Consider the following 15,346-nt stretch of genomic DNA (forward strand, 5'->3'; position numbering starts at 1 on the left):
CCCATGACAGTTGGAGAGATCCGGAGTTTCCTTGGACTCGCAGGATACTACCGGAGGTTCATTGAGAATTTCTCGAAGATTGCAAAGCCCATGACTGAGTTGTTGAAGAAGGACACCAAATTCAAATGGACTGAGGAATGTGAGGCTAGTTTTCAGGAATTGAAGAAACGTTTGGTTACATCACCAGTGTTGATTCTGCCAGATCAACGCAAAGATTATGAAGTGTATTGCGATGCTTCTCGTCGAGAACTTGGAGTAGTGCTTATGCAGGAAGGAAGAGTTGTTTCATATGCCTCACAATAGCTTAAACCCCATGAGTCAAATTATGCTACGCATGATTTAGAGTTAGCAGCCGTAGTACATGCGTTGAAGACATGGAGACATTTTCTCATCGGAAACCATTGTGAGGTATACACGGATCACCAGAGTTTGAAGTATATCTTCACATAGAAGGAGTTGAATCTCATGCAGAGGAGATGGTTGGAACTCATAAAGGATTATGATATGAAGTTGCATTATCATCCCGGAAAGGCTAACGTAGTAGCCGATGCGTTGAGCCGAAAAAGTCATGTCAATACACTCATGATCGGAGAATTACCCAAGGAGTTGGCAGAAGACCTTCGCGAGCTATGTTTGGAGATAGTTCCGAGAGGTTATGTAGCATCTTTGGAGATTCGGTCTACTTTGATGGATAAGATCAGAGAAGCTCAGAAGACGGACAAGGAGATTTCCAAGATAAAGGAAAGAATGAGCAAAGGAAGAGCTAAAGGATTTCATGAGGATGAGCACGATACCTTATGGTTTGAGGACCGCGTATATGTGCCAAATGATCAGGAGATCAGGAAGTTGATTCTGCAAGAGGCCCATGATTCGCCATATTCGATTCACCTAGGAAATACCAAGATGTATCTGGATTTGAAGGAAGTTTCTGGTGGACCAGAATGAAGAAGGATATTGTAGAGTATGTAGCAATTTGTGATGTATGTCAAAGAGTGAAGGCAGAGCATCAGAAGCCAGCAAGATTGCTACAACCATTGCCGATACCCGAATGGAAGTGGGATAAGCTAGGCATGGATTTTATCACGGGATTACCCAGGACTTGTTCAGGCTATGACTCGATATGGGTTGTAGTCGATCGTTTGACGAAAGTAGGTCATTTCATCCCAGTGAAGACCACTTACAACAGTGCTAAGTTGGCAAAGATATACATGACCAGGATCGTATGTCTGCATGGAGTTCCGAGGACCATTGTATTAGATAGAGGAACCCAGTTTACTTCAAAGTTTTGGAATCAGTTGCATGAAACTTTGGGAACCAGGCTAGAGTTCAGTACGGCTTTCCCCCCGCAGACGGATGGACAGACTGAGAGAGTCAATCAGATTCTGGAGGACATGTTGAGAGCTTGTGCACTAGACTATGGATCTAGTTGGGACGAAAATTTGCCTTATGCAGAGTTCTCATACAACAACAACTACCAAGCCAGTTTGAAGATGGCCCCTTTCGAAGCACTGTACGGAAGGAGGTGCAGAACACTGTTGTTGTGGGACGAGGTTGGAGGCCGATAGTTGTTTGGACCAGATTTGATTAAAGAGTCTGAAGAGAAGGTTAAGCTGATTCGTGATAGACTCAAGGTAGCCTAGTCCAGGCAGAAGAGCTATGCGGATTCTAAACGCAAGGAGACAGCTTATGAAGTTGGAGACAGAGTGTATCTTCGTGTATCACCACTCCAAGGAGTTAAGCGCTTTGGAGTTAAGGGAAAGTTAGCACCACGTTTTGTGGGACCATACAAAGTTTTGGAACGTATGGCAGAAGTTGCTTAAAAGTTGGAATTGCCCGAAGGATTGTTAGGAGTTCACGATGTGTTCCACGTTTCTTAGTTGAAGAAGTGCCACACAGAGATGGCTGATATCCCTTTGAGAGATACAGTACTGCTAGAAGCGATATAGTTGGATAGCGATTTGACCAACGAGGAGAAGCCATTCAGAATTCTCGAGTTTGCCAGCCGAGTTACATGCAGCAAGGTTATCAAATTTTGCAAAGTTCAGTGGAGCCACCATACCGAGGATGAAGCCGAGGAAGACCTACGAAAGGATCACTCTCACCCATTTTCTAGCCAACCTGAATCTCGAGGGCGAGATTCATCTTAAGGGGGGTAGGTTTGTAACATCCCAAATTTTCAATTTGGAATGTTATACATTAGATCATCATTGCATATCATATTTTATTGCATTTTGGTTTGATCCTAGAAATTCTACGCAACTCAATGACCCACGGAGAGAGTTGGGGATTTCGTTATTTTCATATTTGAGTTTTCTCAAATTTTGAAAAGAGGATCGTTTGATTTTAATTATTTTTCTCTTGAAAATTTCTTTTATAAAAATAAAACGAGAGAGGATAAAATGACTTCCTCAAAATAAAGAAATATTGGAGATTTAATATTAAAACCAAATAAGATTTTTTTTATTCAGAGTTTTATCGCTATTTTATTTGAATTAGGAAAAATTTGTGTTTTTCAAAATTGCATTTTAGGCCCAAATAAATGTTCACTTTTTCCGGCCTATTTTTAGAGGACGGGGAAAATTTATTTCAGGATTTTTGGAGTCCGTTTAGTGTTTCTTTTTTATTTTTTCTGTGTGGAATTTTTTTTTAAAACGCCAACCGACTTAACGGGCCTTGTCCGACCCAGACACTGCGCCCGGCCAGCCTTTAAGAGCCGGGAGGCCCGAGCCACAGCCCAGCCCCCCCGAAACCCTAGAGCCGCCACCCGCCGTCGCCGCCACGAGAAGCCGCCGCCGCCGTGAGACGCCGCCGCCGCCGAGTCCCGCCGCCCTCAGAGCCCCGCCGCCCGCCGTCCCGCCGGCCATCACCGGAGTCACCGCCGCCCCGCCACCCGCCGACCCCGTCCTGAGGTAGCCGCCCGATCCGCCGCCGGTTTCGTCGGAAAAACCGTTTGTTTTTTTTTTGAAAACCTAGATCTGTTTTTTAGATCCGGTTCGGTTTTATTTTTTCGGTTTTGTTATTTAGCGAACGCCCGTTCGTTAGCTCGTTTTAACGAACGGTTTTCACCGTTTAGCCGCAGACAGTGAACATTCGTTCGTTAGCCTGTTCGTCAGTTTTTCTTTTTCTCGGATTTTTCACGATTATTTTCGATCGCGATTTCTGTTCCGATTTTCGTTTTAGTATAACTTTTCGCCTGTTTTTCGGAATCAGGCGATTCAAGCGCCTAGAGTTTCGTCTCGAAGCCCTCTTTCTGTTTAACCAACTTGAACAAGTTTTTGCTACTGTAAAATTTGACTTTAGTCCAGATTAGTAAACGAAGCTTGTCTCTTTCGCCGTTCGAGTTTTGTTGCTTCATTTGATTTGATTCTTTTTGCAAACCGGAGTTCTTAAGTTGAACTTTCTGGTTAGATCTCTTAATTGAGTTTTACCCATGCCCTTGCTTGTTTGCTTATTGTATGCTTGTTTGTTTGCGATAGAGTACCCGGAGTGTGAAGCATGCTACTACGAGTCTCTAGGTTTCGCGGATCATCAACAAGGCAAGTAACACTTTGATCATACCTCTTTACTACCCAGTTTTATTGCATTAGATAAATCCTTGAACAAATTGCATGGTTAGGATCTGAATTAAATTGTGGGTTAGGAAGTAGTTGAGGTAGTGCCTATTCACCTGTTTATTATCAAACCCTTGGGAGTTACTATTACGTTATGCTTATATTGCCATGCTATGCTCGTAGACGTGGTTTGGGTTTGAGAGTATTCAAGACAGATGTGAGTATTCTTAATTAATGGTAAACTTAAGGTGGCAACTTAAATACACATCTGGGTGGATTGAGGCACCTGGGGAATTCCAGTGATTGCCTATATTTTTGGATATCCCGTGGTACCGTGTGATTCTCCTATGGACTGCCACCCAGGCTCAAAGGGATCATGAGATCATTCATGCTAGAAACTTTCGTGTGCAACCACAAGCCATTATGGGCTCTGGCATAGTTGATTAAGTCGTGTGAACTCTTACAGTGGTAGACTAACAAATGTAGGGGATGTAGGTGGTACTGTCTACCCATCGTAAGGTGCTAACGCTTCTGAAAGACTGTGTCTCGGTCATCCATTTCTCAAACATCATGTAGTGAGATAAATCCAACGGAGGAGATCGAGTCTTCTAGGGAAAAGTGCGCAAATCTCTGCAGAGTGTACAAACTAATCATGGTTTGCCGTGTCCCCGATTAAGGACATCTTGAGTATCTGGTTCTTGGATTATCATGTTGATCTCATCACTCTAAATTAATTTTGTTGGGTTATTAATTACTTTTAATTGGGATTGAGAGGGGGTTTACCTTCTCAATGTTTTTTCAACCAACTTGGTAGTTAAATAAAATATATTCCTTTGCAGTAGGGAAAATTGGCTTTTCGCAAAACATATTAACCATACAGCCTCCACCAGCCATATATGCATGTAGTGATAGCATTATTCTGTTCATTACTCTCTTGTGTTACATTGCCAGCATATTCCATGTGCTGACCCGTTTTCGGGCTGCAACGTATCATGTTGCAGACTTTTAAGACGACGAGTAAGGAGCCTTAGGTCGTGGTCTTTCACTTAGTGATGCCATTGGAGTTGATGGACTCACTTTATCTTCGAGGCCTTCCGCTGTTATTGTGTTAGATGGCCTTAAGCCATATTTATTGTAATAAGTTCTCTTTTGAGACATTCGTTGTAATAAGTGTGTGATTGCTACTCTGTTATAAATCCTTCAAGTACTGTGTGTGTCAGCATTACCGATCCAGGGATGACACTTATGCACAGAGATCAGACTGGTTGAGGTCTGGTCGCTACAACACCATTATTCTTACTAAAGCATAATTACTCATCAAGATGAGTCACATATCGCATCATCATATCTCAAAACTATTAGTAAGAATGAATTTTATTTTTGTCCAATGATCTTCATGAAAGTTTTTATTATAGTCTTCTTGGATATCTATCACTTTGGCACTAATTTACATATGTTGCTTTTCATAAGCTCAAACAAATATAAGTGAAGATCATGAGCATAATATTTCTTTCTCTCAACGTAATTTAAGTGAAGCAAGAGAGAATTTCTTAAAAAGAATACTAGATCTCAAATAAATCTAAGTGAAGCAAGAGAGCATTTCTTCAAAAATACTAAGAACACCGTGCTCAAAAAGACATAAGTGAATCACTAGAGCAAGTCCATAGCTCATAAAAATTTAAGTGAAGCATAAAGAGCAATTCTAACAAGTCATGACATAATTTTGGATCTCTCAAATAAGTGTGTCCAGCAAGAGATCAAGACTTAAAACACAAAATAAAACAAGCGAAGACTCATATCATACAAGACGATCCAAGAAAAACACATAGTATGTGACGAATAAAAATATAGCTTCGAGTAAAATACCGACGATCGCTAGAAGAAAGAGGGGATGCCCCAAGCTTAGTTGGTTGCTCATTTTTGGATAATAGCTTGGGATGCCGGGGCATCCCCAAGCTTAGGCTCTTCTACTCCTTATTCCTTCATCCATCATAAGATAACCTAAAACTTGAAAACTTCAATCACACAAAACTCAAGAAAACCTTCGTGAGATCCGTTAGTATAAGAAAATAACGAATCACTACTATCAGTGATGTATCAAACCAATTCATATTTTGTTCTTGCATTATATCTACTGTATTCCAACTTTTCTATGGCAAAAACTCATCAAATATAACCATAGAGCCATCAAAATAAGCACACAACGCAAAGAAAAACAGAATCTGCCAAAACAGAATAGTCTATAGCAATCTGACTATTTCGAATACTTCTGTAACTCCAAAAATTCTGAAACATTAGGGCGACCTGAGCAATTTGTATATTGATCTACTGCAAGTCGAATGGGTATTTTATCGCTCTCTGGTTAAAAGTGAAAATTATTTTCGCGAGCACAGAAGTTTCTGTTTTTTCAGCAAGATCAAACAACTATCACCCAAGAAGATCCAAAAGGCTTTACTTGGCACAAACACTAATTAAAACATAAAAACACTATCAACAGTAGCATAATTGTGCTAACACTCAAAAATAGGAATCAAAAATAAAAAATAAATATTATTCATTGGGTTGCCTCCCAACAAGCATTATAGTTTTACGCCCTTAGCTAGGCATAAAGCAAGGATCTTAGTTTTTTCATCTTTGGTTCGAGATCCATAAGATGCCCTCATGATTGATTCGTATGGTGGCCTAATTCTTGTTCTAGGAAAGTGTTCCATACCCTTCCTGAAAGGAAATTGGAACTTAATATTGCCTTCTTTCATATCAATCACGACACCAATAGTGCGTAAAACGGTCTACCAGGAATAATTGGACAAGACGGATTGCAATCAATATCAAGAACAATAAAATATATGGGCACATAATTTCTATTTGCAAGAATAAGAGCATCAATAATTCTTCCCATAGGCTTTTTAATAGTGGAATCCGCAAAGTGCAAATTCAAAGAACATGATTCAAGATCGGTAAGACCAAGCACATCACATAAAGATTTCAGAATTGTAGAAACACTAGCACCCAAGTCACACAAAGCAAAACACTCATATTTTTTAATCTTGAATTTGATAGTAGGTTCCCATTCATCATGCAATTTTCTAGGAATTGAAACTTCTAATTCCATTTTTTCTTCAAAAGCTTTCATCATAGCATCAACAATATGTTCAGTAAAAGCTTTATTTTGTTCATAGGCATGGGGTGAATTTATCATGGATTGCAACAAAGAAATACAAGCAATCAAAGAGCAACTATCATAATTAAAGTCTTTGTAATCCAAAAGAGTGGGCACATCACTAGCTAAAGTTTTGACCTCTTCAAACCCACTTTTATCAATTTTCTCAACAAGATTTTCACCCTCCGAATCATTGGGACGCCTTCTACCTAAAGTCGACTCTTCTCCAGTCCCTTTTTCATCAATCTTAACTTTACTAAACAGGGAACCAATAGAAGAAACACCAATCATTTTAAGATCTTCATAACTTTTTCTAAAAATTCTCTCTTAGCTCTAAGCATAGCGGTTCATTTCTTACTTTCATCCATAGAAACATAAAGAGCTTTAATCGATTCATCTACTTTAGGCACAAAAAATTTCATCTTGAGATTTTCCACATCCTGAGCAATTCTATCAACACTTTTAGACAAATCATCAATCTTTCTCAACTTTTCTTCTATGGAAGTGTTGAAAACTTTTTGCGTGTTGATAAATTCTTTAATATTGTTCTCAAGATCAGAGTTGTTCCTATTATTATTATAAGATTGATTTCCATAGGAATTACCATGATTATTAGAGGAATTACTAGGAAAAGGCCTAGGATTAAAATTACCTCTATAAGCATTGTTGTTGAAATTATTTCGAGAAATAAAATTCACATCTATGGCATCACTATTTTTCTCAATCAAAGTAGACAAAGGCATATCATTAAAATCAATAGGAGCACTTCTACTAGCAACCAATTTCATAAGAGCATCAACTTTTTCACTCAAGGATGAAATTTCTTCAACGAATTAACTTTTTTACTAGTAGGAGCTCTTTCGGTATGCCATTGTGAATAATTTGCCATGATATTATCAAGAAATTTTGTGGCTTCAACCAAAGTAATTTCCATAAAAGTACTACCCGCGGTAGAATCTAATAGATTACGAGAAACAAAATTCAATCCTGCATAAAAAAATTGTATGATCATCCAAAGATTTAACCCATGACTTGGGCAATTCCTTAGCATCATTTTCATCCTTTCCCAAGATTGTGCAACATGCTCATGTTCAAGTTGCTTGAAATTCATGATCTGGGTTCTAAGGGAAATTATTTTTGCGGGCAAAAAATACTTAATGATAAAAGCATCTTTGCACTTATTCCAAGAATCGATACTATTGCGAGGCAAAGAAGAGAACCAATTTTTTGCAGAATCATGCAAAGAAAACAGAAATAATTTCATCTTCACCACATCATTTTCCACATCTTTTTTTTGCATATCGCATAATTCCACGAAGGTATTAAGATGGGACGAGGCATCCTCATTAGGAGTACCAAAAAATTGATCTTTCGTAACAAGATTCAACAAAGCAGTATTAATATCACAAGACTCCGCACTAGTGGCGGGAGGAGCAATCGAAGTGCAAATAAAATCATTGTTGTTGGTATTTGAGAAATCACATAACTTGGTGGTCTCTTGAGTCATGATGACCACACAACAAGATTGCACTCAAAAACAGATTCGGCAAGAAAAACGGCGAACGGAAAAATAGGGGCGAATAAAATGGCAAATTTTTGTAAAGTGGGGGAGACGAAAACGAGAGGCAAATGGAAAATAATGTAAATTGCAAGGAGGTGAGATTTGTGATTTGGAACCTGGTATATGTTGAAGATCCTCCTCGGCAGCGGTGCCAGAAATTCCTTTTGATGTCGCTTGAAGCTACGTCGGTATTTACCCAAAGAGGAAGGGATGATGCAATACAGTGTCAGTAGGTATTTCCCTTAGATATGAAACTAAGGTTATCGAACCAGTAGGAGAACCAAGGAACACAACGTAAACAACCCCTGCACACAAATAAAAAATACTCGCAACCCGACGTGTTAAAGGGGTTGTCAATCCCTTTCAGGTAACAGTGCCAGCAATTGGTGCATGGATGAGAGAAAGTTGTAATAGATTGAATAAATAGATCGCAAATAAAATAAAGTGCAGCAAAGTATTTTTGTATTTTTGGATTAATAGATCTAAAAATAAAAGCAAAGGAAAAGTAGATCGCAAAGGCAAATATATCAGAAAGAGACCCGGGGGCCGTAAGTTTCACTAGTGGCTTCTCTCGAGAAAAATAGCAAACGATGGGTGAAAAAATTACTGTTGGGCAATTGATAGAACTTCAAATACTCATGACGATATCTAGGCAATGATCATTACATAGGCATCACGTCGAAGATTAGTAGACCGACTCCTGCCTGCATCTACTACTATTACTCCACACATCGACCGCTATCCAGCATGCATCTAGTGTATTATGTTCATGGAGAAACGGAGTAATGAAATAAGAATGATGACATGATGTAGACAAGATCTATCTATGTAGATATACACCCCATCGTTTTATCCTTAGTAGCAATGATACATACGTGTCGGTTCCCCTTCTGTCACTGGGATCAAATACCGTAAGATCGAACCCACTACAAAGCACCTCTTCCCATTGCAAGATAAATAGATCAAGTTGGCCAAACAAAACCCAAATATCGGAGAAGAAATATGAGGCTATAAGCAATCATACATATAAGAGATCAACGAAACTCGAATACTTTCATGGATATAAAAAGATAGATCTGATCATAAACTCAAAGTTCATCAATACCAACAAACACACCACAGAAAGAGTTACATCATATGGATCTCCAAGAGACCATTGTATTGAGAATCAAAGAGAGAGGAAGCCATCTAGCTACTAACTACGGACCCGAAGGTCTACAAAGAACTACTCATGCATCATTGGAGAGGCACCAATGGAGGTGGTGAACCCCATCTGAGATGGTTATTAGATTGGATCTGGTGGTTCTGGACTCTACGGCGGCTGGATGAATATTTCATCGACTTTCCTAGGGTTTCTGGAATATTAGGGCATTTATAGAGCAAAGAGGCGGTCCGGGGGGCACCCGAGGTGGGCACAACCCACGAGGGCACGCTTGGGCCTCCTGGCGTGCCCTGGTGGGTTGTGCTCTCCTTAGAGCACCCCCCAGGCGCAGCCAGGTCCCATTATGTTCCTTCTGGTCCATGAAAAATCTCTGTAAAGTTTCGTGGCATTTGGACTTCGTTTGATATTGATTTTCTGCAATGTGAAAAACATGGAAAAACAACAACTGGCACTTCGCACTATGTCAATAGGTTAGTACCAAAAATGATATAAAATGACTATAAAATGATTATAAAACATCCAAGATTGATAATATAATAGCATGGAACAATAAAAAATTATAGATATCTTGGAGACGTATCAACGCCACACCCGTCCTGATCAACAAGACCCTGTTTCGACTATAGGCGCTCCAACACTAGTCCGTTTCCTCTGTTTTGCGGTATGCCACACCCCTCCCGATCAATAGGACCCCGTTTCGACCGTATGCGGTCGAACACAAGTCTGTTTCCTCCGTTTTGCGGTACGCCAGACCCTTCCCGATGAACAGGACCTTGTTTCGACCGTATGTGGTCGAACAGAAGGCCCATTTCCTCCGTTCTGCGGTACGCCAGACCTTGTTTCAGTTGTTCGGTCCAAGCCCGCTGGCTCCCGATGAACACGACGTATTCCGTGGCCTCCCGATGAACATGACGCATTTCGTTGCCTCCCCATGAACACGACGCAGTTTTTCTGTTCCGACCTAGCCGATTGGCTTCAGATGAACATGACGCCGTTGCTACCGTCCGTAGCCTCTCCATGTACATGAGCCCTGACCGTACGTATGCGCGAGTACGCGTTCGAGACCCCGCTCATATGTACATATGTGGCCGTATTTTTTGGCATCTGGTTGTACATACGTGTACACGGTTTTGACTGGACTGCCTGAACTGCTACCGCTTCTTACTCGGCCATGGTTCATCATGGCAGACAGACCAATCGACCGGTATGTACACAGACAATGCTATGTATGCTTCGACTGGGTGGGCCCCAGCTGTCTGGGAGGATAAGGACGCACTTCCTTGCGTGCGAAGATATAGCTGGTGGGTCCCAGCTATTAGGGGGGAGAATCATTTTTTGCCCGTAATAAGGACACACTTCCTTGCATGCGAAGATGTAGCTGGTCGGTCCCAGCTGTCAGGGGGAGAAAACATTATTTTTAGTGTAAAAAGTATGCAGCTGCATGCATGCGTCCATGGGCGTGGTGTGTCCCCATTGTCAGCCTCTCCATGTACAGTCATCTTCCGATGACTCTTGTTTGTTGACCACATTGACCACACCCCACTCCAAGCCAGTGGACGACGGCGAGGCCCCAGACTGGAACACCCCGGATATGGGGAAAATGCGGTAGTGGAGTCGCAGAAGGAGAGGAGTGGGAAACTTGACTGGTTTGGGTCCGGGGTGGGCCTACACTTGGCAGAGAATAACACGAGGTGCGGAGGAGTGGAGGCATGGCCTGGCCATCGGCGGGGTAGCATTTCATTGCGAGGCACGCAAAACAGCATCGCTGGATGCCAAAGGCTGGAGCAGGCGGTCCCGATAGCGCTGGGGGAAGAAGACGAGAGATTGAAGAAGAATGTCAGCCGTTGGATGTAAATCCAATGCCTTGCTTAGGCTTCGACCTTTGTATTTTTATTTTCTGCGAAAGTGCTTTGGCTTTGACCTACTGCCCCACATATCAGCCAGTCCATTTGTTTTCTAATCCATTTGGTGGGCTGGGTGAAACAATGATGTAGCATCTATGCAGCCCGTTTATATATTATGGTAGAATTTATAGCCCATTTGCATTTTTCTCAAAATCCGTGGACTTACTGGGCTGGGTGAAAATATCATGTTGGGCTGGACGGAGAAATGTTATAAAAACATAAACACATGATTACACGTCTATTACTACATTGGTCAGTAAAATCTTTGCAAGCATGTACGTCTCCAACGTATTTATAATTTTTGATTGTTCCATGCTATTATATTCTTTGTTTTGGATGTTTAATGGGCTTTACTATGCACTTTTATATTATTTTTGGGACTAACCTATTAACCGAAGGCCCAGTGCAAATTGTTGTTTTTTGCCTATTTCAGTGTTTCGCAGAAAAGGAATATCAAACGGAATCCAAACGGAACGAAACCTTCACGATGATCTTTTTTGGAACGGATGCAATCCAAGAGACTTGGAGTGGACGTCAAGGAAGCAGTGAGGAAGCCACGAGGTAGGAGGGCGCGCCCCCACCCTCGTGGGCCCCTTGCAGCTCCACCGACCTACTTCTTTCGCCTATATATACTCTTATACCTTGGAACCATCGGGGAGAGCCACAAAACACCTTTTCCACCACCGCAACCTACTGTACCCATGAGATCCTATCCTGGGGCCTTTTTCGACACTCCGCCGGAGGGGATTTGATCACAGAGGGCTTCTACATCAACACCATAGCCTCTCCGACAATGTGTGAGTAGTTTACCACAGACCTTCGGGTCAATAGTTATTAGCTAGATGGCTTCTTCTCTCTCTCTTTGGATCTCAATACAATGTTCTCCTCGATCTTCTTGGATATCTATTTGATGTAATTCTTTTTGCGGTGTGTTTGTCAAGATTCGATGAATTGTGGATTTATGATCAAGATTATCTATGAACAATATTTGATTCTTCTCTGAATTCTTATATGCATGATTTAATATCTTTGCAAGTCTCTTCAAATTATCAGTTTGGTTTGGCCTACTAGATTGATCTTTCTTGCAATGGGAGAAGTGCTTAGCTTTGGGTTCAATCTTGCGGTGTCCTTTCCCAGTGACAGCACGGGCAGCAAGGTACATATTATATTGTTGCCATCGAGGGTAAAAAGATGGGGTTTATATCATATTGCTTGAGTTTACCCCTCTACATCATGTCATCTTGCCTAATGCGTTACTCTGTTCTTATGAACTTAATACTCTAGATGCATGTTGGATAGCGGTCGATGTGTGGAGTAAGAGTAGTAGATGCAGGATCATTTCAGTCTACTTGTCACGGACGTGATGCCTATGTTTATGATCATGCCTAGATATTCTCATAACTATGTGCTTTTCTATCAATTGCTCGACAGTAATTTGTTCACCCACCGCAATATTTGCTATCTTGAGAAAAGCCACTAGTGAAACCTATGGCCCCCGGGTATATTTTACATCATATTAGTCTCCCGTCAACTAGCTATTTCTGTCACCATTTACTTTGCAATCTTTACTTTCCAATCTATACAACAAAAATACCAAAAATATTTTTCTTATTATCTTTATCAGATCTCACTTTTGCAAGTGGCCGTGAAGGGATTGACAACCCCTTTATCGCGTTGGTTGCAAGGTTCTTGATTGTTTGTGTAGGTACTAGGCGGCTTGCGTGTAGTCTCCTACTGGATTGATACCGTGGTTCTCAAAAACGGAGGGAAATACTTACGCTACTTTGCTGCATCACCCTTTCCTCTTCAAGAAAAAGCTACGCATGCTGAAGAGGTAGCACAAGCTTATGTACCAATCACTAGGAGTTAACTTGCCAAGTTATATATAAACAATTATTATTATTATTATTATTATTATTTAAGGTAGACATGGGACAATTGAGTTAGTTCTATGGAAAAGTACTGGGAGAAAACTCATATTATATCGAAAAAGAAAGTGGGAGAAAATTCAGATATAGGATTGAGGGAGTCCTGGATTAGGGGGTGTTCGGATAGCCCGACTATACCTTCAGCCGGACTCTTGGACTATGAAGATACAAGATTGAAGACTCCGTCCCGTGTCCGGAAGGGACTTTCCTTGGCGTGGAAGGCAAGCTTGGCGATATGGATGTTCAGATCTCCTACCATTGTAACCGACTCTATGTAACCCTAACCCTTTCCGGTGTCTATATAAACCGGAGGGTTTTAGTCCGTAGGACAACATACACATCAACAATCATACCATAGGCTAGCTTTTAGGCTTTAGCCTCTCTGATCTCGTGGTAGATCTACTCTTGTACTACCCATATCATCAATATTAATCAAGCAGGACGTAGGGTTTTACCTCCATCGAGAGGGCCCGAACCTGGGTAAAACTTCGTGTCCCTTGCCTCCTGTTACCATCCGGCCTAGACGCACAGTTAGGGACCCCCTACCCGAGATCCGCCAGTTTTGACACCGACATTGGTGCTTTCATTGAGAGTTCCTCTCTGCCGTCACCGTCAGGCCCGATGGCTCCTACGATCATCAATGGCGATGCAGTCCAGGGTGAGACCTTCCTCCCCGGACAGATCTTCATCTTTGGCGGCTTCGCACTGCGGGCCAATTCACTTGGCCATCTAGAGCAGATCGAAAGCTACGCCCCTGGCCGTCAAGTCAGATTCGGAAATTTAAACTACACGGCTGACATCCGCGGGGACTTGATCTTCGGCGGATTCGAGCCACCGCCAAGCGCGCCGCACTGTCATGACGAGCATGATCTAACTCTGCCGCCGAACGGTGCCCTGGAGGCTGCACCCGCACTGGCTCCACCCTTAGTTCGGAGCCAACCGCGCCGATCGAGGATGGGCGGTTGGACACCACCTCGGGGGCTGTGATCCCAACGGCGGTTGAGCCGAACACTAGCCCCGTACTCTGCGAGACTCGTGACTCCATGGAGCCGGATTCTTCTCCGGACTCCGAACCCTCCGCGCCCCTGCTGATCGAATCCGATTGGGCGCCGATCATGGAGTTCACGGCCGCGGACGTCTTTCAGCACTCGCCTTTTGGCGATATCCTGAAGTCACTGAAGTCTCTCTCTTTATCGGGAGATCCCTGGCCGGACTACAGTCAGCAAGGTTGGGGTACGGACGATGAAGAAATTCAAAACCCACCCACCACCCACTTTGTAGCCACTGTCGACGACTTAACCGACATGCTCGACTTCGACTCCGAAGACATCGACGGTATGGACGCCGATGAAGGAGATGATGAAGAACCAGCGCCTACTAGGCCCTGGAAAGCCACCTCGTCATATGACATATACATGGTGGACACCCCAAAAGAGGGAGAGGGCGATGGAACAGCAGAGGATGACCCCTCCAAGAAACAGCCCAAGCGCCGGCGTCAGCGGCGCCGCTCAAAATCCCGCCAACACAAAAACGGTGATTCCAGCACGGGAGATAATAATACTCCGGAGAGTGCCGACGAAAACCCCCTCCAGCAAGGTTTAGCACAGGAGGATGGAGAAACCAGCCCTCATGAGAGAGCGGCAGACAGAGAGGTCGAGGACGATAATTATATGCCTCCCTCTGAAGACGAGGCAAGCCTCGACGACGACGAATTCGTCATGCCAGAGGATCCCGTTGAGCAAAAGCGTTTCCAACGCAGGCTTATGGCCACAGCAAGAAGCCTCAAGAAAAAACAGCAATGGCTCTGAGCTGATCAAGATTTGCTGGTTGACAGATGGACCGAAGTCCTTGCGGCCGAAGAGCATAAACTCGAACGCCCCTCCAAGAGTTACCCAAAGCGCAGGTTGCTACCCCGATTAGAGGAGGAAGCACTTGATGCGGCCGAACGGCCACCTCGTGGCCGTGGCAGAGAGGCCTCCCGGCCCTCCACTCAAGCCGCACCCCGTACCAAGGCACGGGAATATGTGCCGGACTTACGAGACATGTTGAAGGACAAGGCAAGGCAAACACGATCGATCTA

Source organism: Triticum urartu, chromosome 6A (assembly GCF_056163025.1).
Source record: "Triticum urartu cultivar PI428250 chromosome 6A, HENAU_Tu73, whole genome shotgun sequence".
Lineage (NCBI taxonomy): Eukaryota > Viridiplantae > Streptophyta > Magnoliopsida > Poales > Poaceae > Triticum > Triticum urartu.